Source organism: Alosa pseudoharengus, unplaced genomic scaffold (assembly GCF_046254945.1).
Source record: "Alosa pseudoharengus isolate Yale_2024_CS ecotype anadromous, Long Island Sound unplaced genomic scaffold, YU_APseudo_1.1 YU_APseudo_1.1_scf_22, whole genome shotgun sequence".
Lineage (NCBI taxonomy): Eukaryota > Metazoa > Chordata > Actinopteri > Clupeiformes > Clupeidae > Alosa > Alosa pseudoharengus.
Genome location: NW_027468680.1, coordinates 20,531,148 through 20,555,746, shown reverse-complemented (window position 1 = coordinate 20,555,746; position 24,599 = coordinate 20,531,148). Strand labels below are relative to the sequence as shown.

The following is a 24,599-nucleotide window of genomic DNA, read 5'->3' as shown; positions in this document are numbered from 1 at the left end:
TCTGGTGACCTTTGACCTCTAGGGGGCGCTGTAATTAAGAAACATGCCTTTTGGCCTGTAGCTGCAGTTGTGCTTAGAATTAAAATGCACTAGAGGTGTCTGGTAATACTGTTGTAGGTCCTTAGGCCGACCCAAGCCAACTTGTGATGTCATCGTAATTGATTCGGCCGCCATATTGGATTTAATCAAAAACACGTACAAGTTGTCGCAGGTAACAAATTTCAGGGGATCCTCACCAAAATTGGCAGAGATCATCTTCAAACCATGCCTTATCAGTGCCTTGCTTTTTGGAACAATTGACAGTAGCATTCGGCTGTAACAGCCAATCGAAACTTGCGGCGAAGCCGCCAAACAGGAAGTGAGCTCATATCTCAGCAACCCTTGCATGTATCAAAGCCAAACTTGGTGCATGGACTCAGGACCCAATCACGGGGACGCTCAAGAAATCTGGTGACCCTTGACCTCTAGGGGGCGCTGTAATTGAGAAACATGCCTTTTGGCCTGTAGCTGCTGTTGTGCTTAGAATTAAAACGCACTAGTGGTGTCTGGTAATACTGTTGGAGGTCCTTAGGCCGACCCAAGCCAACTTGTGATGTCATCATAATTGATTCGGCTGCCATATTGGATTTAATCAAAAACACGTACAAGTTTTCGCAGGTCACAAATTTCAGCGGATCCTCACCAAAATTGGCAGAGACCATCTTCAGACCATGCCTTGTCATTGCATTGCTTTCTGGAACAATTGACAGAAGCATTCGGCTGTAATAGCTAATCGAAATTTCCGGCGAAGCCGTCAAACAGGAAGTGAGCTCATATCTCAGCAACCCTGCCATGTATCATAACCAAACTTACTACATATATTCATGACCCCATTAGGAGGATGCTCAAAAAATTGGTGACCTTTGACCTGTACGGGGTGCTTAATTAGCAATATTGCATTTTGATGTGTAGTTGCTGATGTGTTTTATCAATCTTTTATTTTTTGATGTGAAACTGATGACAACATGTTCCATCCAGTTAATTCTAATGCGTGCGTGCAAGGGCAGGGCAGGGCAGGGCAGGAAGGGGTGGGACGGGCTGGGGTGATTAGGTGGGGGGGGCTGGCTGGCAGAGGTGGTGGCAATACTCAGCCCTGTTGATCCCGGGTGTCTGCTGAGTTCTATCTTGTCACCGCGGCTACTCCGGCCTATTTTGCTTGGCCCCCTCATTGCTGCTTGCAGCTATATTTGGGGGCCAAGCAGCGAAGCTGCGAAGGCACCCATTGTGTTTCTATTTGTTCTTATTATTATTATTATTCCGCCATGGAAGTCAATGGCAGCCCATAGAACCGTCTGGTGAAAAGTTGTGAAATTTGGCACACTGATTAGGGACATTCCCATGATTAATGTCACCAAGTTTCATGATGGCACCTCAACCGCTCTAGCGCCACCAATAGGCCAAAGTTGGACTTGCGTTCACACACGTAACTTTTGACCCGTATGGCCGATTGTCAAAAATGAGGTATCGTTGGAATCCTTGGACCAAGCCGAGTTCAACGCACCCTATGACGTCATTTTCCGCCATGATGGATTTTCCGCCATTTTGGATTTAATCAAAAACACTAAAAGGTTTTCACAGGTCACAAATTTTGTCCAATCGACACCAAACCTGACACACATGCTCTTCAGACCAAGCCTCACAAAAGATACTCCTTTTCGTCTTCGGAACTAAAACCGTTTGCCCGTAACAGCCAATCAAAATTTGCGGCGAAGCCGCCAAACAGGAAGTGAGCTCATATCTCAGCAACCCATTAATCTATCATAACCAAACTTTGTACATGGACTCAGGACCCAATCAGGGGAACGCTCAATAAATTTGGTGACCTTTGACCTCTAGGGGGCGCTGTAATTTAGAAACATGCCTTTTGGCCTGTAGCTGCTGTTGTGCTTAGAATTAAAATGCACTAGTGGTGTCTGGTAATACTGTTGGAGGTCCTTAGGCCGACCCAAGCCAACTTGTGATGTCATCATAATTGATTCGGCCGCCATATTGGATTTAATCAAAAACACGTACAAGTTCTCGCAGGTCACAAATTTTAGCGGATCCTCACCAAAATTGGCAGAGACCATCTTCAGACCATGCCTTATCAGTGCATTGCTTTTTGGAAAAATTGACAAAAGCATTCGCCCGTAACAGCCAATCGAAATTGGTGGCGAAGCCGCCAAACAGGAAGTGAGCTCATATCTCAGCAACCATTGCATGTATCAAAGCCAAACTTGGTGCATGGACTCAGGACCCAATCAGGGGGACGCCCAAGAAATATGGTGACCTTTGACCTGTAGGGGGTGCTGCAATTAGCAATTGCCTTTTGATCAGTAGTTGCTGATGTGTTTTATCAATCTTTTATTTTTTGATGTGAAACTGATGACAACATGTTCCATCCAGTTCATTCTAATGTGTCCGTGCAACAGCGGGGCGGGGCGGGACGGGGTGGGACGGGCAGGGGTGATTAGGTGGGGGGGGCTGGCTGGCGGAGGCGGCAGCGGCAATACTCTGTTTCAGCCCTACAAAGTCAGTTATATTTTGATGTGACACTTGTTGAAAGTGTTGATGGCGGGTATCTGCTGAGTTTAATCTTGTCACCATGGCTACTCTGGCCTATACTGCTTGGCCCCCTCATTGCTGCTTGCAGCTATATTTGGGGGCCAAGCAGCGAAGCTGCGAAGGCACCCATTGTGTTTCTATGATTTCTTATTATTATTATTTAACATCTTTCCTCCGCCATTGGAGTCTATGGCAGCCCATAGAACCGTCTGGTGAAAAGTTGTGAAATTTGGCACACTGATTGGGGACAGTCTCATGATTAATTTCACCATGTTTCATACCGGCACCATGAGCGCTCTAGCGCCACCAATAGGCCAAAGTTGGACGTGCGTTCATGCGCGTAACTTTTGACTAGATGACCCGATTGTCAAAAATGATGTATTTTTAGAATCCTTGGACCAAGCCGAGTTCAACGCATCCTATGACGTCATTTTCCGCCATGATGGATTTTCCGCCATTTTGGATTTAATCAAAAACACTAAAAAGTTTTCACAGGTCACAAATTTTGTCCGATCGACACCAAACCTGACACACATGATCTTCAGACCAAGCCTCACAAAAGATACTCCTTTTCGTCTTCGGAACTAAAACCGTTCGCCCGTAACAGCCAATCAAAATTTGCGGCGAAGCCGCCAAACAGGAAGTGAGCTCATATCTCAGCAACCCATTTATCTATCATAACCAAACTTTGTACATGGACTCAAGACCCAATCAGAGGGACGCTCAAGAAATCTGGTGACCTTTGACCTCTAGGGGGCGCTGTAATTTAGAAACATGCCTTTTGGCCTGTAGCTGCAGTTGTGGTTAGAATTAAAATGCACTAGTGGTGTCTGGTAATACTGTTGGAGGTCCTTAGGCCGACCCAAGCCAACTTGTGATGTCATCGTACTTGATTCGGCCACCATATTGGATTTAATCAAAAACACGTACAAGTTTTTGCAGGTCACAAATTTCAGCGGATCCTCACCAAAATTGGCAGAGACCATCTTCAGACCATGCCTTATCAGTGCGTTGCTTTCTGGAACAATTGACAGAAGCATTCGGCTGTAACAGCCAATCGAAATTTGCGGCGAAGCCGCCAAACAGGAAGTGAGCTCATATCTCAGCAACCCTTGCATGTATCAAAGCCAAACTGGGTGCATGGACTCAAGACCCAATCAGGGGGACACTCAAGAAATCTGGTGACCTTTGACCTCTAGGGGGCGCTGTAATTAAGAAACATGCCTTTTGGCCTGTAGCTGCTGTTGTGCTTAGAATTAAAATGCACTAGTGGTTTCAGGTAATACTTTTGGACGTCCTTAGGCCAACCCAGGCCAACTTGTGATGTCATCATAATTGATTCGGCCGCCATATTGGATTTAATCAAAAACATCAAAAAGTTTTCACAGGTCACAAATTTCATCTGATCTTCACCAAAATTGGCACAGACTATCTTCAGACCATAACCTATCAATATATTGCTTTCTGGAACAATTGACAAAAGCATTCTTCCGTAACAGCCAATCAAAAATGATGGCGAAGCCGCCAAACAGGAAGTGAGCTCATATCTCAGCAACCCTGCCATGTATCATAACCAAACTTACTACATAGATTCATGACCCCATTAGGAGGACGCACAAAACATTTGGTGACCTTTGACCTGTAGAGGTTGCTGCAATTTGCAATTTTGCATTTTGATCTGTAGTTGCTGATGTGTTTCATCGATTCTTTATTTTTTGATGTGAAACTGATGACAACATGTTCCATCCAGTTCATTCTAATGCGTGCGTGCAAGGGCGGGGATGGGCAGGGGTGATTAGATGGGGGGCTGGCTGGCGGAGGCGTTGGCAATTCTCAGCCCTGTTTCAGCCCTACAAAATCAGTTATGTTTTGATGTGACACTAGTTGAAACTGTTGATCGCGGATGTCTGCTGAGTTCTATCTTGTCGCCATGGCTACTCCAGCCTATTCTGCTTGGCCCCCTCATTGCTGCTTGCAGCTATATTTATTATTATTATTCCGCCATTGAAGTCAATGACAGCCCATAGAACCGTCAGGTGAAAAGTTGTGAAATTTGGCACACTAATTAGGGACAGTCCCATGATTAATGTCACCAAGTTTCATGCCGGCACCTCGAGCGCTCTAGCGCCACCAACAGGCCAAAGTTGGACATGCGTTCACGCACGAAACTTTTGACCCGTAGGCCCAATTGTCAAAAATGAGGTATCGTTGGAATCCTTGGGCCAATCCGAGTCCAACGCACCCTATGACGTCAATCTCCGCCATGATGGATTTTCCGCCATTTTGGATTTAATCAAAAACACTAAAAAGTTTTCACAGGTCACAAATCTTGTCCGATCGACACCAAATCTGACACACATGATCTTCAGACCAAGCCTCACAAAAGATACTCCTTTTCGTCTTCGGAACTAAAACCGGTTGTCCGTAACAGCCAATCGAAATATGCGGCGAAGCCGCCAAACAGGAAGTGAGCTCATATCTCAGCAACCCATTAATCTATCATAACCAAACTTTGTATATGGACTCAGGACCCAATCAGGGGGACGCTCAAGAAATCTGGTGACCTTTGACCTCTAGGGGGCGCTGTAATTTAGAAACATGCCTTTTGGCCTGTAGCTGATGTTGTGCTTAGAATTAAATCACACTAGTGGTGTCTGGTAATACTGTTGGAGGTCCTTAGGCCGACCCAAGCCAACTTGTGATGTCATCGTAATTGATTTGGCCGCCATATTGGATTTAATCAAAAACACTAAAAAGTTTTCACAGGTCACAAATTTTGTCCGATCGACACCAAACCTGACACACATGATCTTCAGACCAAGCCTCACAAAAGATACTCCTTTTCGTCTTCGGAACTAAAACCGTTCGCCCGTAACAGCCAATCAAAATTTGCGGCGAAGCCGCCAAACAGGAAGTGAGCTCATATCTCAGCAACCCATTGATCTATCATAACCAAACTTTGTACATAGACTCAGGACCCAATCAGGGGGACACTCAAGAAATCTGGTGACCTTTGACCTCTAGGGGGCGCTGTAATTTAGAAACAAGCCTTTTGGCCTGTAGCTGCTGTTGTGCTTAGAATTAAAATGCACTAGTGGTGTCTGGTAATACTGTTGGAGGTCCTTAGGCCGACCCAAGCCAACTTGTGATGTCATCGTAATTGATTCGGCCGCCATATTGGATTTAATCAAAAACACAACCAGGTTTTCGCAGGTCACAAATTTCAGCGGATCCTCACCAAAATTGGCAGAGCCCATCTTCAGACCATGCCTTATCAGTGCATTGCTTTCTGGAATAATTGACAGAAGCATTCGCCCGTAACAGCCAATCGAAATTTGCGGCGAAGCCCCAAACAGGACAGGAGCTCATATCTCAGCAACCCTTGCATGTATCAAAGCCAAACTTAGTACAACTATTCAGGACCCCATCAGGAGGACTCTCAAAAAATCGGTGACCTTTGACCTCTAGGGGGCGCTGCAATTAGCAAAAATGCGTTTTGGCCTGTAGCTGTTGATGTGTTTGGAATTAAAATGTACTAGTGGTGTCTAGTAATACTGTTGGCGGTCCTTAGGTTGACCCATGCCAACTTGTGATGTCATCGTAATTGATTTGGCCGCCATATTGGATTTAATCAAAAACACAAACAGGTTTTCGCAGGTCACAAATTTCAGCGGATCCTCACCAAAATTGGCAGAGCCCATCTTCAGACCATGCCTTATCAGTGCATTGCTTTCTGGAATAATTGACAGAAGCATTCGCCCGTAACATCCAATTGAAATTGGTGGTGAAGTCGCCAAACAGGAAGTGAGCTGATATTTTTTGGCTTGTAAGTTTTCATGTGTTTGGATATAAACCTTACTGGCTATTGAAAATAGTCCTTTGGCTGACACATGCCAATGTTTCATGTCAATGCAATTTAGTTTGATAACAGTCTATGTATAAGGATGTAAAACTTGACGTATTTAAGTTCGTTCATTTGAAAATTAACTGAGTATTCAAAGTCTTTTTTGAGTAAAGAAAGATATGGCAAACATTTGTAGTTTATTAATCACATTTGAATATAGCATAGCTAGTGATATGTAAGTACATTTTACATAGATTTTACAATCTTACAATCTCACATTTAGGTTAGTTAATCCATGAGTGTGGTTAGTCTGTTAACTGTCAGGCTATTTATGGACTAAAAGTCATTACTGCAGTCATTGATAATCTGCTACAACATGTGTCCTTTTTGTCATGTGATTCACATCATCACATCTTTTCTATGCTTAATATATAAACATCTTAAAATATTTTCTGAATTATTCTGGTTTGTTATCAATAAGTGTTCCAATGGATGAGGTAGAAATTGCATGATGTTATGCAAACAAATACCCTGTAAACTAACCTCCTAGATATAGTATGATAGTATGACATTTATTTGCAATTATTGTATAAAATGTAATGTCAGAAATAGAAAGTTCCACATAAAACAATGATAGAACAAAAAGCAAAGATAAATAGTAAAAAAAATAAAACTGAGAAAAAGCAAAAACATGAAGTCATTAAAGCCCCAATTACTTATATTTCCCTTGCATTACTAAATGGTCCTATAATAATCTACAGAACAAAAAAAGTCAATCTTCTTAACCGGGCTTGTCATCCCTTAGTCAGTAGATGGCCACATCTACAGCTCATTGCGCTTTGCAATGCTGTCCTGTAGTGCTGTTGTAGATTGCCAAGATCAGCTGCATGAGCCTCAGCAGGTCACAACACTCCATCTGGTACAGGTGGTTTGATAGGCTGTGTGGCTTGTGAATGTCCATAAGCCTCAGCAGTCAGATAGATAGATAGATACTTTATTGATCCCCAGGGGAAATTCATAGTCCTCACCATATATACAGTTAAATATAATGGGTACTCACATAATGTCAATATGTCAGAAGATCTCATAATAACTAATAACAGTTTATGTAGAAAAACCAAATGCTGCAGTTTATTATGAAAGCTACGTTGCTGGCGGGTGTCCGTGATCCGCAGCAAGACAGGTGCAGGTCACTCGGAAGGCTGCGTTGCTGGTGGATGTCCGTGATCCTCAGCAGGCCCTGTCTGGTGCAGGTCACTCGGAAGGCTGCGCTGCTGGCAGGTGTCCATCATCTGAAGCAGGCTCTGTGACTGGTGCAGTTCATTGGGAAGGCTACGCTGATGGCGGATGTCCGTGATCCGCAGCAGGACTGGTGCAGGCCACTCGGAAGGCTGCGTTGCTGTCTTTTTTTTTTTATTATTCCAAATGGTATTCTTCTGAATGTTTCCTCTCAATTTGCCCCCTTTACACATCAGCTGCCTCCAGAAAGCATGTTTACTCACATGCTTCTCTGATTGCATTGCTGTCCATGGCATTCCTGTCACTCAAATGCCCTAGTGCTGGTGGCAACTCCACCAATAAAACTGAGAAAATGCAAAAACATGTAGTCATTAAAGCCCTAATTACTTCTATTTCCCTTGTATTACTAAATGGTTCTATAATAATCTACAGCACAAAGTCAATGTTCTTAACTGGGCTTGTCCACCCTTAGTCAGTAAATGGCCACATCTACAGCTCAATGTCCTTTGTAACGCTGTCCTGTAGTGCTGTTGTAGATTGCGAAGATTAGGTGCATGAGCCTCAGGAGGTCACAAGGCAGGTGAGGGTACATCTGTGACAAGTAAAAGCCCCTCTGCACCACCACAACCACCAATGGAAAAGGAGGATGAGTCTCAGCAGGCTCTCCATCTGGTACAGGTGGTTCGATAGGCTGTGTGGCTTGTGAATGTCCATGAGTCTCAGCTGTCCTCACGATTGGTGTGTCCGATGGAATAGACGCATGGACAAGTTCTGTGCACACCTGTGGTAGTGGTCACACCACAACTCTGAAGCATCTCAGCAAGTATATTCTTTGAAACTGGGCAAACATTATCTGTAAGGTGATTGTAGAGCAGATGTAAATTTACAATAAAAGTATACATTCTTTTGTTCCACATGTGTAAGAAATGTCTATTCATTAACAGTGTATAACATATACATCCTACTAAAATATGCATAAACATTTAGATTGCATCTTTTGGAAAAAGAAAAACACGGATACTCACATTAAAATCTTGATAGTTTGCGTTGCTGGTGGATGACCGTGATCCTCAGCAGGCCCTGTGTCTGGTGCAGGTCATTAGGAAGGCTGCATGGCTGGCAGATGTCCGTCATTTGCAGCAGGCTCTGTGACTGGTGCAGTTCTTTGGGAAGGCTGCGTTGCTGGCGGATGTCCGTGATCCGCAGCAGGACTGGTGCAGGCCACTCGGAAGGCTGCGTTGCTGGTGGATGACCGTGATCCGCAGCAGGCCCTGTGTCTGGTGCAGGTCACTCGGAAGGCTGCGCTGCTGGCAGGTGTCCATCATCTGAAGCAGGCTCTGTGACTGGTGCAGTTCATTGGGAAGGCTACGCTGATGGCGGATGTCCGTGATTTGCAGCAGGACTGGTGCATGCCACTCGGAAGGCTGCGTTGCTGTCTTTTTTTTTTTTTTTATTCCAAATGGTATTCTTCTGAATGTTTCCTCTCAATTTGCCCCCTTTACACATCAGCTGCCTCCAGAAAGCATGTTTACTCACATGCTTCTCTGATTGCATTGCTGTCCATGGCATTCCTGTCACTCAAATGCCCTAGTGCTGGTGGCAACTCCACCAATAAAACTGAGAAAATGCAAAAACATGTAGTCATTAAAGCCCTAATTACTTCTATTTCCCTTGTATTACTAAATGGTTCTATAATAATCTACAGCACAAAGTCAATGTTCTTAACTGGGCTTGTCCACCCTTAGTCAGTAAATGGCCACATCTACAGCTCAATGTCCTTTGTAACGCTGTCCTGTAGTGCTGTTGTAGATTGCGAAGATTAGGTGCATGAGCCTCAGGAGGTCACAAGGCAGGTGAGGGTACATCTGTGACAAGTAAAAGCCCCTCTGCACCACCACAACCACCAATGGAAAAGGAGGATGAGTAGTCTCAGCAGGCTCTCCATCTGGTACAGGTGGTTCGATAGGCTGTGTGGCTTGTGAATGTCCATGAGCCTCAGCTGTCCTCACGATTGGTGTGTCCGATGGAATAGACGCATGGACAAGTTCTGTGCACACCTGTGGTAGTGGTCACACCACAACTCTGAAGCATCTCAGCAAGTATATTCTTTGAAACTGGGCAAACATTATCTGTAAGGTGATTGTAGAGCAGATGTAAATTTACAATAAAAGTATACATTCTTTTGTTCCACATGTGTAAGAAATGTCTATTCATTAACAGTGTATAACATATACATCCTACTAAAATATGCATAAACATTTAGATTGCATCTTTTGGAAAAAGAAAAACACGGATACTCACATTAAAATCTTGATAGTTTGCGTTGCTGGTGGATGACCGTGATCCTCAGCAGGCCCTGTGTCTGGTGCAGGTCATTAGGAAGGCTGCATGGCTGGCAGATGTCCGTCATTTGCAGCAGGCTCTGTGACTGGTGCAGTTCTTTAGGAAGGCTGCGTTGCTGGCGGATGTCCGTGATCCGCAGCAGGACTGGTGCAGGCCACTCGGAAGGCTGCGTTGCTGGTGGATGACCGTGATCCGCAGCAGGCCCTGTGTCTGGTGCAGGTCACTCGGAAGGCTGCGTTGCTGGTGGATGTCCATGATCCGCAGCAGGAGTGTTGCAGGCCACTTGGAAGGCTGTGAGGCTGGGCCTGGGCCAACATTTTCTGTATGGTCATTTGAGAGCAGATGTACATTTACAATAAAAGTCTACATGCTATACACAGGTGAAATAAAGCAGCATGTCTTTTTCTTAAAGTTCACATCCTGTCAAATATGGATGAATCAGAATTAGGATGCCTGTCTTTGAAAAAAATGTACAGTTAAATATAATGGGTACTCACATAAAGTCAATATGCCAGAAGATCTGATGACAGCATTTTCGACTCCACACCTCTGAAGTGGTTGGTTCAGTTTTGTCTTACAAAGTAAGACTTATTGCATTCAGTCCATTGTATTGTGGTGGTTAATTGTACAGATCCAGTAGTAAAATTTAGCAATATGTTAGTGAACAGATTCCGTATATACCATTATGAAATGAAATCATCAGTAACTCTTCTGATATAACATCAATATCTCTTCCTTCTTTTTCCTTCTTTGTAATTATCCATGCCAAAACATACTTCACAATAACTGACAATAATATAACAAAACAAAACAAATTAAAAATAGTTCATGCAATATCAACAAGTAAAGTAACATGTTACACACCATCTAAATTACAATCCTTGGTGTGGTAACAAAATACTTATAGTATTTATAGCTAAAACAAATCATTCCCACACAGAAGAACAGCCTAATACAAAATCAGGTCCAAATGAAAAACTTAAAACTTGAAAAACTTAAAACTTAAACCATTAAATATGTCTTATTTCAAGTAGTTGTACAGGACTAATGGCTGAACATTGTCCTGGGTTGATTAAGTAACCAAGTGAATTGTCCTCACCCAATCTAAAACTTAGAAACAAAAACAAACTTTCTTCTCTGAATTCATAATGTCAAAAAATAGCATTTTTTACATAAACAAAATAATTATCTAAAGTCTGTCAATATATTGTAACACATTTGTAAATGAAATGATCAAATGATGCATATTTGAACTACTTTAACAATGCAATTTAGTTTGATTCACCATGTGTATTAGACCCTGTTTACAGAACTGCATACCAAGTGGACAGTGCTAAATATGTAAATTACTTCTAACATGCAGTTTCATCACTCAAACAAAAATGGTAGTGTTCTGTTCAATTGGTATGAAAGATATACACAGTGCTAAGATGCACCTGTCAGTCTCGGCAGACATAGAAATCACTGCATAGAACGGCTGTGTAGTCCCACACAGGAATATAGTTGTTGTTGCTGTTTTTTTTTTTATTAATCCAAATGGTATTCTTCTGAATGTGTCCTCTGAATGTGACTCCTTTACACATCACCTATCTCCAGGAAGTATGTTTACTCACATGCTTCTCTCAGCAGATTGCATTGCCGTCCATGGCTTTCATGTCCTTCAACTGCCCTGGTGCTGGTGGCAACACCACCAACCAGAATGTCCTTGGAGAACCTGCCCTTTTCCAAGAAATATTGATGTTGCAGCGAGATGTAGGCTGGGCCTCTGACCTGTGTTATCTTAAAGGCAACAGAACTGATCCCACAGTAAATGACAGAGATTGTCTGTAATCAGCACTGTTTAAGTAATCTTGTACATATGGTATCATGACTTTACTGTGCCAAAGCATATGTCATTAAGACAACAATAAGGGTGAAGCAGGAACACTTTTTGTGTCACACTGCTGTATATGTTGAAAACTGAGAGTTAGCTGCAAATTGGTGGTGATTTGGACACCTTTGATATGCATGATAAACAGCAATGGCATGACTGTCCACTTGGTATAATTCCATAATTCATGAAAATGTTGACCAAAAAAGTTCCCTGTATAGGAGCCATTTTCCAAAAGAAGTTGCACTTTTAAGATTTGTTTTCTTTCTTTGTTTTTTCACCATTCTTACACAATCTCGAGACAATTCATTCATACACAATTTATTCTTTCACTTCATTGAAGATTTAAAGAATTGTTGTCCTTTAACTCAGTGTTGCAATAATAACACCAGTATTCAACTGACTGTAATATCTGTAAAATAATATGGGTAATTTTATTTTACTGCACTGAAATTGAACAGCTGTGTTTGCTGTTACTGACTGTTATCGTCTTAACTGTAATTCACTAATAATGTTAAGGTTCACAATAACGGTAAAGATAAAAACATTCATTACGCTATATGTGCTATGTCTGTCCATTCATTATAACTTTAATTTGGACTCTTGTTAGCATTTAAAGCATTACACATAACTTGGTGTAATGGTGGTGTAATGCAACCAAAATGAAATTATTTGACAAACATTAACAAGACATAACTTAAAATACTTGAGACAATTAAGGACCGATCCACTGACTTAAAAAAAAATCACCTATAATAAATCAACTGTATTGTTTTCTGATATTTACACATTCATCTGTATATCTTTACCGTTATTTGCAACTTCTTTTGGAAAATGGCCCCTATACCCCTCCCATGCCCTGCAAGGAGCCGTCCAGTGTATGCTCTCTCCTTGCCACCACCCACCCACCCATCATAATCCCACTCAGCGGACGGACTATGGAGTAAACACATAATGACATCATAACATAACCAGAATATAAATACTTACCTATTCAAACACAAATATCATTAATCACAGAAAACATTACAACAGTGAGATCAGTATTGCTTCATGAAAACTGTAGTATGTCTGCACAACATCAACAACAACATGTTCTGTGCCTTTAATGTAAACATGATCTATTAATGTACCTTTTTCAGTTGTAGCTGCTTGCACGTGCTGATTGTATCCATGCCGTTCCAGTAACTTGAGAATTGTAGAAGATACAAAGATGTCCTCATTGAAGTCTCCCATGATGAGCTTTGTCCCTGGATGCTTCTCAAGTTCAAAAATGACCTGTAATAACTGTTCTCGAAACATGTCAATCTTATAAGAGCTGGGCCTGTACAACACAGCAGCAGTCAAATTTGCATGAGGTATTTCAAAATACAGACATTCCAAATTGCATCTTTCTGGAATTGACACCTGCACATCAATGTTTTCTGAACAATACACACCAACTCCACCTCTTTGTTGTTGTTTCAGCGCTGCAAAGGCTGGCTCAGAGTCATCGTAACAGTTTCCCCTCGGATTGTGTTTGAAGACGTATCCTGGAAGTTGTGGCTCTTCATCAGTGTCTACATTGAGCCATGTCTCTGTTAAGCAAATACAGTCAGCATTCATGAGGGCTTTATGGGATTGAACATCCTGAATGTGAGCATTCAAACTCTGTACATTGTGAAGTGCTACTGTGCACACAGGGTTCATGTTAGATGAAACAGACATTCCAAAGTTAAACTCAGGCAAGCTTTTCATAGCCGAATCTACTTTGTTATCACAAAATATGGCAGATTCTTTGAAGTCCTCAATTATCAGCCCACCGAGAGTTCTCACTCGACTCAACGCAACGTATGCTTGCCCTGGTGCAAAGATCTTCTTGAGTGACACAACAGCCCTTTCAACAGTAAGCCCTTGACATTTATGTACAGTTACTGACCAGGCCAGGCTAATCGGCAGTTGCCTTCGTACTCCACCATTATTAGCCACTTGTTCCTCTTGCACTTCCACTATCGTTGAACGTTCAGAAACCCTTTTTGCTTTTGACCTCTGGATTTTTCCTACATTAGGGTCTTCAAACTCCACATGGATAGCTGCAGGCATGTCATCGTCTTGTTGACTTTGAATAATTTCCACGACTGTGCCACATGCTCCGTTGACAAGGCCATCAGACACATCTATGTTTTTCTTCAACATGACCCTTGCTCCAACACCTAACGAAACACATTTAGGCAAGCAAGAGTTGAAAACTTTTGTGTGAAAGCTAACTTTCCGTTCCATTCTTCCAGTTTTGGGATTTCGGACAAAGTCTTGAGCACGTATGGTGATTGCGTCTGGGCAGATCTCTTGCAGTCTCTTCACGTTATATTCATCAACCTCTGCATTTGTAGCATACACATGAATGTCCGTAGATTCCTCACCAGTTTCACGCTGCCTCAATGTGAGAACATCACGGTCGGTGAGAGGTTCGTTCTTTTTACGGACTCTGAGACGATTAAGCATTTCCGCAAATGCTGCATTTTCTTGTCTAACAACTTTAGTCAGTTCTGCAACCTCAAAGTTGTTGTCCCACAGGTTGGCTCCTTTGTTTTCAGCAAAAAGAGGCGTGCCTTTCACGGGCTTGAGTTGAAAAAAATCACCCACACAAATCAGGGAAACTTTTGCAAACAAGGAATAATCACCAGTCTGCTTGATTTGACGCAGTCTACCATGAATGTAGGCCAAAAGACGGTGGTCGACCATGGACACTTCATCAATGATAAGAATTTGCAAGCTTCCCATTTTGGTTCGCAAAGAATTGACTTTCTCATCACCTAGTGGTTGATATGGCAGTTTGACATTTGCACCAATGGAGAATGTATTGTGAATTGTTGCAGCACCAATGTTATATGCAGCCACTCCTGTAGGTGCTGTTAGAAGCACAGTGAGGTCCTCAGGATTTTCAGCAATCTGTGACAACAGCCTGGTAGATTCGTAATGTATCGCTTTGATTAAATGGCTTTTCCCCGTTCCTGCTCCACCAGTAATGAATAATCGCAACGGTTCAGGATTTTGCCCAAACACTTTCTGCAAACACCACTTACGAACAGCATAGAATATGGCAGACTGTTCTTCATTTAATGATCGCAATAAATGCAATGCATCCTGTCTGGGCATTGACACATGATTTGTTTCCAAAGTGCATGTAGTCTGTGGGTTTGCTGTCAGGTCAGGAATGAGTTTGTCATCATCATCACCTTCATCATCTGCAACCTTTTCTTTCATCAGATCCAAACAATGAAGACGCTCTCTTTCTGTTTCAGGACATATTTGAGCCCAGGCATCTTCTAAATCAATTTTGTCTTCCAGCAACTGTTTAGCTCTGTCAATCTCATCACTTTCTTTTTCAAATAAAGCTTTGTTGGTATCCACAATCAACTGCACTCTTTGAACATCAACGCCACATTTCACTGCACCATTTTTATAGAAATGCTCATATGTATCAAACTGGGGCGGTTTGAGGTGACAATCTTCATAGTGAGGCAGAAACAGTTGCAGCAAAGAATGGAAGTACTTTTCAGGGTTTTTTGTGGGAGAAAATCTGGGATACCTCACGACAGCAGGTTCAGTTCGGGTCCTTCGTTTCACAAAGCCACAGTTGTTGTTGAGCTGTATAATGTCATGTGAATCTTTTTCAGTCGGAACCTGTGACTTTGATAGAACTCTGTATTCAGAACAAAAACTGGCCAGGCATAAATCCTCAAATTGTTCATTCTGGGGTCTGCTCTTATACCTCTCAATCACATTGGTCATCCAAATGCTGCTTTCGTCATTACACTGTTGGAATTGAGCTTTATTTTGAAGTACATGCAAAGGTAAACTCATCCTAACAGGATTATCACCAACTGGAATGAACTGTACGTCACGAGAGCATTCTTTCAAGTGCATGTGTGTTAATCGATACACTGCCTCTTGGGCTGAAACTTCTCTGTTGTGTAGGTATACACTTCCAAGCTGTTTGAATGCTGCTTTTGCATCAAGGTTGCCATTCATTGACTCGTCTTGGGCACGTTGTAAGAGCAAACCCATTTCTTGTTCTGCTTTTGTGATGTATGACAGTATGTAGACCACAACTGAAAAGGCATCTGTGACATACTGGATATCCATATTGCCTTGCCAAGCACGGAGTAAGTCTTTGTTGTACTGGTTCACCCAAATGTCTCCAGGATTTCGTTTCAGGACAATGCTTTTCTTTTTGGAACATATGTTATACGCCTTTTCAAACAAACCTTGATCTATCCCAAGAGACTCAAAAAATGCATCGGCTGTATCAAAATTCATGTCAGGCATGGTCAACGCAGTTTTAACATTCTTTATTATTGCACTCGCATTTGTATTGTCATCATTGCCACTCAAGTCCTCACAGTTACCGCCTCTTGTGATGAAAGTACAGCTTGATGGTGGCCGTGGGAAATTGAACCTGCACACTGTGTTTTTCTTGCGGCAAGTCTTAGAGTGTCTTGTGCTGTGCCTCTGTACGCTGCTCACAACCTCGTAAAGCTCTGCATCAGTTTCTGGTGGAATTTCACAAGTGATGTATGTATCTATGAACTGTGCCACTTCATCATCACTCTCTTTATCAATCTTGGGAGCATTTTCAACCCAAAAAAGACAGTGGACATGAGGAGAACCACGTTGTTGAAATTCAACACGATAAAAGTAGTCCTTTATTTTCCCTATGGGTTCTGCTGGCGACATGATTACATCACGGAGAAAGCAATGCCATCTGTGATCAAACATTCTTGCCGCTGTCACAGGGTTTCGACGTATGAGTCCACATTTGTCAGACCAGTCAAGATCGTCAACAGACGTCTGTTTACCTTCTATTCTTAGAATAGAGTTCAGCATTTCAGGCCACCTCAAATCTGCAGAGCTAAAAGATGCAAAGAACGTGGGTATGGAGAGTTGTCTTATCATGGCAAATAAATCTTTCTGAACTGACATCCAGTATGGAGGTGTGCCACGAATTCCTCGTAAGAACTTGTATCCTTCGTCATTGCGCAATATTTTACCCAACGACTCTGAGTTCAACAACATGTCTGGTGATGCGTCTTTCAGAGAGGAGTTGCCGCCACCTTTGCGTAATGCCACTGATACACCAGATACAACTTGATGCACCTCTGATATGTATTGTGCGTAAAAAATGAAGTCTGTGTTCTGTGCAAAACGCCCATCTGCATTCAGAATGCGTGTATTCAGGTACCGTGACAGAGTTATTTTGGACTCTCTTTCATCATGGAATGTAGGTCCACCAGATGGATACAAAACAGGGAAACATTTTGCCTCGTTGGTTTTATCGGACAGCAACCTCACTGGACTGTTACCTTCACCTGGTGCCACATTAAGTATATCTTGAAAATTCTGATCAATGATCTCTGAACCCAGATCGACAGGTTGTAATGATGTATCTGACAAAAGCCCATTCTGGTCTTTGATATAAGTAACATCTTCCTCTGCTTGCTCTTCAGGAACATTGTCATCATCACTGTTAGCAGGTGTTTCCTGTTTGGTACTTTCCTCATGCTGGTCAGTGCCATTCAGAGAGTTTACCCATTCGTCATTCATAGTCACATCACCGTACCATTTATTGTTTGCCATCAAATACCTCAGTGCATTTCTGACACGATCAGTGTGGACATACATGTACTCATAATGACCTTTATATGTCAACTTGCGTTTCAGTTTCACTCTTATCATCTTGTCATCACATTCATTTCTTGGGAGTATATTTGTCACATTTGCGTTATTAACAGGAACAGAGACGCAAGGACCATGACAAGCTCTCTGGCGGCCTCGAGGCAAACACAACAGCTTCATGAAGGGAATGTGACGTGCAATGAGATGTTGTTCCAAAGAGTTCAGACATTTAAGTTCTGGTGGAATATCATCCAAATGCATGTTGTTGGTGACACTCTCTTCGGGAAGTTTTCCTCCAAGTATTTTACGATGACATGTATGGCAAATCCATAATTTGCTTGATGGACTATCAGACAGATGACATTTCTGCTCACATTCAACATCACACACATGTAAATATTGCAGTGTTATGCATCTATTAGCCAATGCAGCCACTTCCGCTCCTTTGCTTTCATAGCAATGTCTTTTACACTCAACCACCTGCTTCCTGAAGAGTAAACGATGACAGACTGAGCATACATATTCAGGGCCACGGCTAACCTCCTGACGAAAATGATCAGTAGCCAAATCAATGTCTCCCTGTTTTTTCTGCCATGTTGAATAATTCTCACGTCTTTTTTCTATTTTATTTACACGGATGTTTTCATTTTCTTGATACCTCCTCTTATTATGCTCTTTAATTTTATTCTGGAATTCAATGTTTTTCTTGTATTTTGTATGACTGTAGTCACGGACAAGATTCTGGAATGGCCTGTTTGTTTTATATTTGGCTTTGGAGTACTCACGGACACGAGTCTGAAAGATCTTGTTTGACTTATATTTGTCACTAGAATACCCGCGTACCATTGCTTGAAAGGAAGCACTTTTCCTGTATGTCATTTTAGAGTAGTCACGCAGCAATTTTTGATATTCAGGATCAGAAGTATACTTATTCCGAACACATGCACGCTTTCTCTCTCTGTAATCGCTGTCATTGTGATATCGCTGGCGATCTTTCTTTGCTTTCACATTTTCTGATTCATCTTTCAACTTTCTTTTCCGTTGTGGCCTCAAGTTGTCATCAATCATGACTGGCTGGCATATTCCTGCACAAGGCCTTCCTGCATCTTTGTGTTGTACACATTCAACAACTTCATAATGACTGCCAGTGTGATTTAAATAGATGCACTTCTCTCTACATGTGTGTGAGTCTGCAGGTCTGTGCATATTCCATCTCCCATCATTGAAAGTAAAGATAGTTGTTTGCAACAAGTCAGCAGCAGCAAAAATATCAATTTCTTTTGCCCATGAACCACAGTAATATATCCTTGATTTAGTGACATAATCCTGCACAGATGTGTATTCATCCCTCAGATATGTTTCAAATGTGGTGCCGTTTCTCTGAAGGTGTTGCACGACAGCCCGTCTTATTTTCAAATGCTTGTCTTCATTGTGGCAAATGCTAAAGGCCAGGCTGCGGTAAAAGCAATTCCCATCAGGTTTTATACTTTTTATCTTACAGGGACATCCCATGTCATCAATATCAGTTGTTGCCATTAGGCCTACATCAACATTTCCATTTTGAAGCTCTAAACATGTGCACAGTGCATCCTGGTCCTGACGAGTTAAAGGTTTAAAAGCATGTTTGGGAACTCTTACATTACTTATAATGACATCATCAGTTGCCTGCACATTACAGTTTAAAGGTTGAAAAGACTGTTCGTGCGCACCTGCATCAATAAGAATGACATCTGTTGCAATTTTGTTTTGCTTAACACCCTTACTGGAAACTCGTTTCAAAACGTCACTGTAGAGTGGTCTACTGTTTACATTAGAACAAGCATTTGTGTCTGGTATGGTCTGTGAACATTCTGTGCCACTTGTGACATTAGCTGCAACTGTAGATGACCCACTTACAACTCGTTCACACACTTTAGGCTTACGCTTCACATCGCTGTAGAGTGGACGGCAACTTGCAGAGCCCGTTGAACAGCTGGATGAATCGTCCATCTGGGCGTTGGCATTAATTACTGTGACTCCAGTTACCTCAAACCTTGGTGTGCTTATGCCAAAAGATCGTGCAAAGTCGTAAACATATGTGACCAGGGAGTGTATAGAGCTGAAGTATGCAACACAACTTGTCCTCTCACCTCTCTGGTTGACATTTCTGTTAGCGTGTGAATCAACAAATGCAAACCTTGCTCCTGCATTCACTACAGCACATGTGTTGGCACAAATGGTTAATAAACAAGCATCATTGCTAAACAGCGCCCGCTGCAGTGCTACATCAAAAGGCATGGCAACATCACGTAAAGCATTGTCATAGTCATCAACCTGAATAAATCCAGTGTAAGAATCAGCAAAGTTTATTGAGAAATCACAATTCCACACTTCATATTGCCTAGGCAATTCAGACACAGCAATGTAACCCCTTCCTTGGTCTCTTATTTTACCCTGTGCACTCATTGACCTGTAAAGAACAGTTCCCTTAATCAAAACATCATCAAGATCTCGAGTTTCCCAACTCCACACGTTCTTCATCTTGGACTTCAAAACAGCAGTCAAACTGATGGCACCACACTGCTTGTTGCGCACATTTCCAAACCGTGAATCGCCTTGATGAAAGGACCCCATCAGCACAGATCTCTCTGGGAAGTCAACAGATTCAATCAAGCAATCATTAGTAGCATTAGAAGTCAAAGTATTTGACAGTGGGTTTGCAGAGTCATGGCACATATTCAGAGAGTCAGCAGTTTGGCTGAGTTTGAGCAGAGTTTCAGCAGAGTTTGGCTGAGTTTGAGCAGAGTTTGGCTGAGTTTGAGCAGTACGTGAGCAATACGTGAACAGTACGGGATCAAAGTTGGCGTCCGAAGACTGCGGAGCACTGGCCTTTTTTTTACGAGGTAGCGCTGGCAAAACCTCGGCCCTTGCTTTATTTTTACGAGGTAGCGGTGGCAAAACCTCGGTATCTCGGTCCACTGTAGTCTGTCCTGGCTCAGCGACATCAGCCGGCATCTACAACAAAACACACTAGTCAGTCACATGTAATGATACCATGGTTGTTTGACCATTCAACTGTTGCAACAAAAACCCAGCGTGATTGACTTGATTGATGTCTTTCCACTTCTATGAAAACATGCAATCATTCACATTTGTTATGGTATTTGGCAGACACTTTCATCCAAACATATAATTACACTAATTCATGTAAAATTATAATGACTCAAGTAAAGAATACATGTTGATACAACTAAAGATGTTAATACAAAATTGCTCAATTGCTATGGCAACAGTTAAAGATAGTCTGTGACACAACAATCATAATAAAATCATTGATCAGTCCTCTTCATTGCTGTGACTTTCAATGATCTGTTGGCAACAAACCATCAAAACAACCAAAAAGAAACTAACAATGGCAACAAATAACCTAGGATGTAACTAGGAAGTGCAAACTGTCATCAGGGGAAGTACCAGTAGACAACTCATTCCACCACTGAGGTAGCACAAAGGAGAAAAAGTCTAGATCTACACTGAATCATTGAACGACACACAAGTTGTTTATTGGAGGAACGCAGTGGTCTAGAAGGAATGTAAGGCGGGATCATATTATTACAATAAGATGGAGCTGACCAAGTAAAAGCCATATATGCCAATGTCAGGGTTTTGAATTTAATTCTGGCTGCAATAGGAAGCCAATGCAGACAACAAGAAGCATCTGTCCTCTTAGGCTGAGAAAATATCAGACATGCTGCTGCTGCCTTCTGGATAATCTCTAAAGGTTTTACAACACATGCAGGGAGGCCAACTACAACTGACAGTAGCAGTAGTAGTAGTAGTAGTAGTAGTAGTATGTTTAGAAAGAACCATAGCTCACATTTATACAGTATGCCTCTACAAAAGTTCAATTTATAGAGCTAATAAATCACCCTTTTTCCATTCACCAATCAAAGTTGGACAACTTGGCTATAGAAAACATTTCTACTGTTTGCATGCCAATAACAGTCATGACACCATCTAAGTGTAAAGCGTTACAAACAGTGCACCATCCTGAGTCCATTCCTAACACAGCTGCCCTTCTCTGCATCAAGATTACTGTAACGTAAGTGCTTATGGTACAAGAGCCATCACATCAAAGTACAATGCCTATCCTGTTAACAACCACTACATCGATCTTGAGGTGAGGCCAGAATTTAATAATCATCTGTGAGGAACTGGACAGCCAAGATCCTCATACCACTGACCATGACCAAGCAGTATTTGACCATATCAGTGTTGAATAATCTCTCTCTCTCATAAAAGAATCCATCTATGCTATAAAACAACCCATACATGATCACACATTATGATACGGCACTTACATGAACCTGAACTCAACCATCATACTAAAAATATTTAATATACAATTATGATCCTATTGACAATGAACTCAGACTTGCACTCCACTACCTGACTCTGTACATTTACTAGAGAATTGTTATTCAACATTCATATAATGCAAATATCAAACCACTAATATTCCACTAAATCACTAATAACAAGCAGAAAGCTGAAACATCATATAATCTGTACCATCTCAAAAACTTCCTGAGGATAAAACTCCAGCATATGTATGTGTATCAGAACATCTACTTAGAAGAAAGGGAAACACCTACTCTTTCACAAACCTGCATACATGACCTGACATACATGGTTGCACACAGCCTACCTGCCTTCCCCTAAACATTCAAGCAAATGTAAAAACTACTGCAATTGCTAACTGGAAGCAACATTTAAACGGTGTTCAAAATGACATGTTTTCTATTATACACACAATCATAATACATCAGGACAGAATGAAAAGTTCACCAGCCTGACCTTAGTGGACCTTAAATCAGCCTGAATTTTTTTGCCTGCCCTGGAGCGCTTGCTTGGACGCGGCATCTGCAAAACACACAGAACACACATCAGAAACAGGCAAGTCTGACATGCTACATTTCCTTAAGCATCTCATAAGTTACACTGTACTAATTTCATCAGTTCTGATAAACAGGCAACAATGTACATATTTACATCATAAATATTCTTTAACTTCTTTACATTCAAAAGTGAAACTATACAACACTTAAAAGCATGAGCAAAGCATACTGAAATCAAACAATACTTTGAGACTAATAACTGAGTCTAGCATTTCAGATGTTTGACAAATAGCCCAATAAAATCACACATTCACGCACACAATGATTAGTGTTTATATAGTCTGCAAACCCTGACCAGATGTTCAAAACATTTTCAATAATTGAAAAACAAGGTGTCGAATCACTGCCAACTAAGTCACAAGTGCAAATTACCATCAACTCACACAGCCTTGAACTGTCGCCGACACCCTGATGGCAATTCCAAAGAGCCAGTGTTGTGTCAAATTAGGCTGCCCATCAAGTTGTGCTATAGCGCAAGTAGGGTTTCCGTAGAAGTACTGTAATTTTTGCTATCTCACACATTTCATATATAATATTTGTTAATCAATATCCTAAACCAAAAACCAAACCAAAAAAAAAAAAATCAGGATTGTTAGTCTATTTCGCCTATCTGTTTTGATAAGATGGTGCTGCTCCTAAATCGAAACATTGGATACTGGTGGCTAAAAGCAACATTTTAGCCTGCATCCTTAAACAGTGTGCTACAGTATCTAAACAAAGCAGTATACCTTGACACCAACATCGTTGATAAGGAACATTATATTATAATGTGGATACTGTACATTTAATTACAACTATACTGCTCGTTTCCACAACCTACAATCTGGTTTATTTAATTGCATATGCAAGGGTCGACCACACTGAATTAATAAAAAGGGGTGATCTGTAGCTTTAAAGCCATTATTAACCTTCAATTCATACATCCCCCTATATTTGTACATTTACCTGACACTTGCATGCACTGACACAAAGGGTGAAACAAATTTGACATCAGGATTGTTATACCATTAGGCCTACGCACAAGTACCATGAAACGTATGATACAGCTATATCCTAATGAGGCATACACTTTGTTGACCTACAGCAAAAGGCATATGAGACAGGAATAAAACTAATGCAAGCAACCCACTTCAACTAAGACCCCGGCATAGGAATCACTACTAAACTAAGGTTAGGGTTAACTTAATGTTTCCCTCTACAGCTCTTAAATCCTACTTGCTTGCTTTCATATGCATGACACACCACATTCATCCATAACACAGGTAATGGCACACATCACCCCTGAAAACTACTTAAAACTACAGCTGGAGTCCCTGCAGTGATTCTCATGACTTTATACTCTGAGGCCATCAGAACTATTCTGAATAAAGCAGAGCAGTATACTAGGATTTTTTTTTATCCAGGACTGTAAGGCACCTCAGAGTTGTACACAATTATAAATATTCCAAATATCAACATGACATTTATTACTAGTATTACTGTTTTGCAGTCAGTACAGCAAACTATTTTTTAAATTCCCCTTCAAGTTGTACTGTTTGTGAAGGTATGTGAAAAAAGCTTTGAAACATTTCATGCTTACCTTTACTATAAAACTTCACTCAAATATCCAGATTCTGGAAAACAGTTTAAAACAAAAAATATAGATTATGAAAGATACATACTTAGCATTTACAATTTGTACTTTAAACTTGTAGTCATTCTTAATCTACCAATACACTCCCAATTTACAGAAAAGGATTTTGGTGTAAAACCAGCAAATTAGCTACATAAAAGGTAGAACCTCTTGACATTGCCACATTCTAGAAGTAGACATTCTATTTGTATTGAGCCAGGGAAAAATCTGTATATTATGCATTCACAATTTACATTTACAAATATAATTCCTATCCCCAGTGAAATCTATTCCCATATCAAAAACCATGATCTGAACCAAACCAAGACATCTCATAGCAGGAATTGGTGGTCATACAAAAAAGGTCAGGCTTATGAATTTTAGAAAACAATTGTCAAATTAAGGTTACGGTTAATTTATGAAGTAATTGGTACAATATATGAACCCATTTGAGATTAGGTAATCCAAAACAGCCCGAAATAGGCTACTGTTTGGCCGTCTGCCACCTATATAGCCAAC

General features: G+C 41.4%; 2 long non-coding RNA genes across 2 annotated transcripts; both read right to left on the bottom strand.

Annotated features, from left to right (window-relative positions):
• Positions 1-9,602: 9,602 nt before the first annotated feature.
• LOC143139343 (uncharacterized) lies at positions 9,603-11,391 on the bottom strand. The gene is made up of 3 exons (XR_012990383.1): positions 10,507-11,391; positions 9,968-10,329; positions 9,603-9,795 (listed from the first exon to the last, which is right to left on the bottom strand). It is a non-coding gene; the product is annotated as an uncharacterized LOC143139343 (long non-coding RNA).
• An 8,472-nt stretch (positions 11,392-19,863) lies between these two features.
• On the bottom strand, positions 19,864-24,083 carry LOC143139342 (uncharacterized). The gene is made up of 3 exons (XR_012990382.1): positions 24,048-24,083; positions 22,368-22,433; positions 19,864-20,528 (listed from the first exon to the last, which is right to left on the bottom strand). It is a non-coding gene; the product is annotated as an uncharacterized LOC143139342 (long non-coding RNA).
• Between the last annotated feature and the right edge of the window lie 516 nt (positions 24,084-24,599).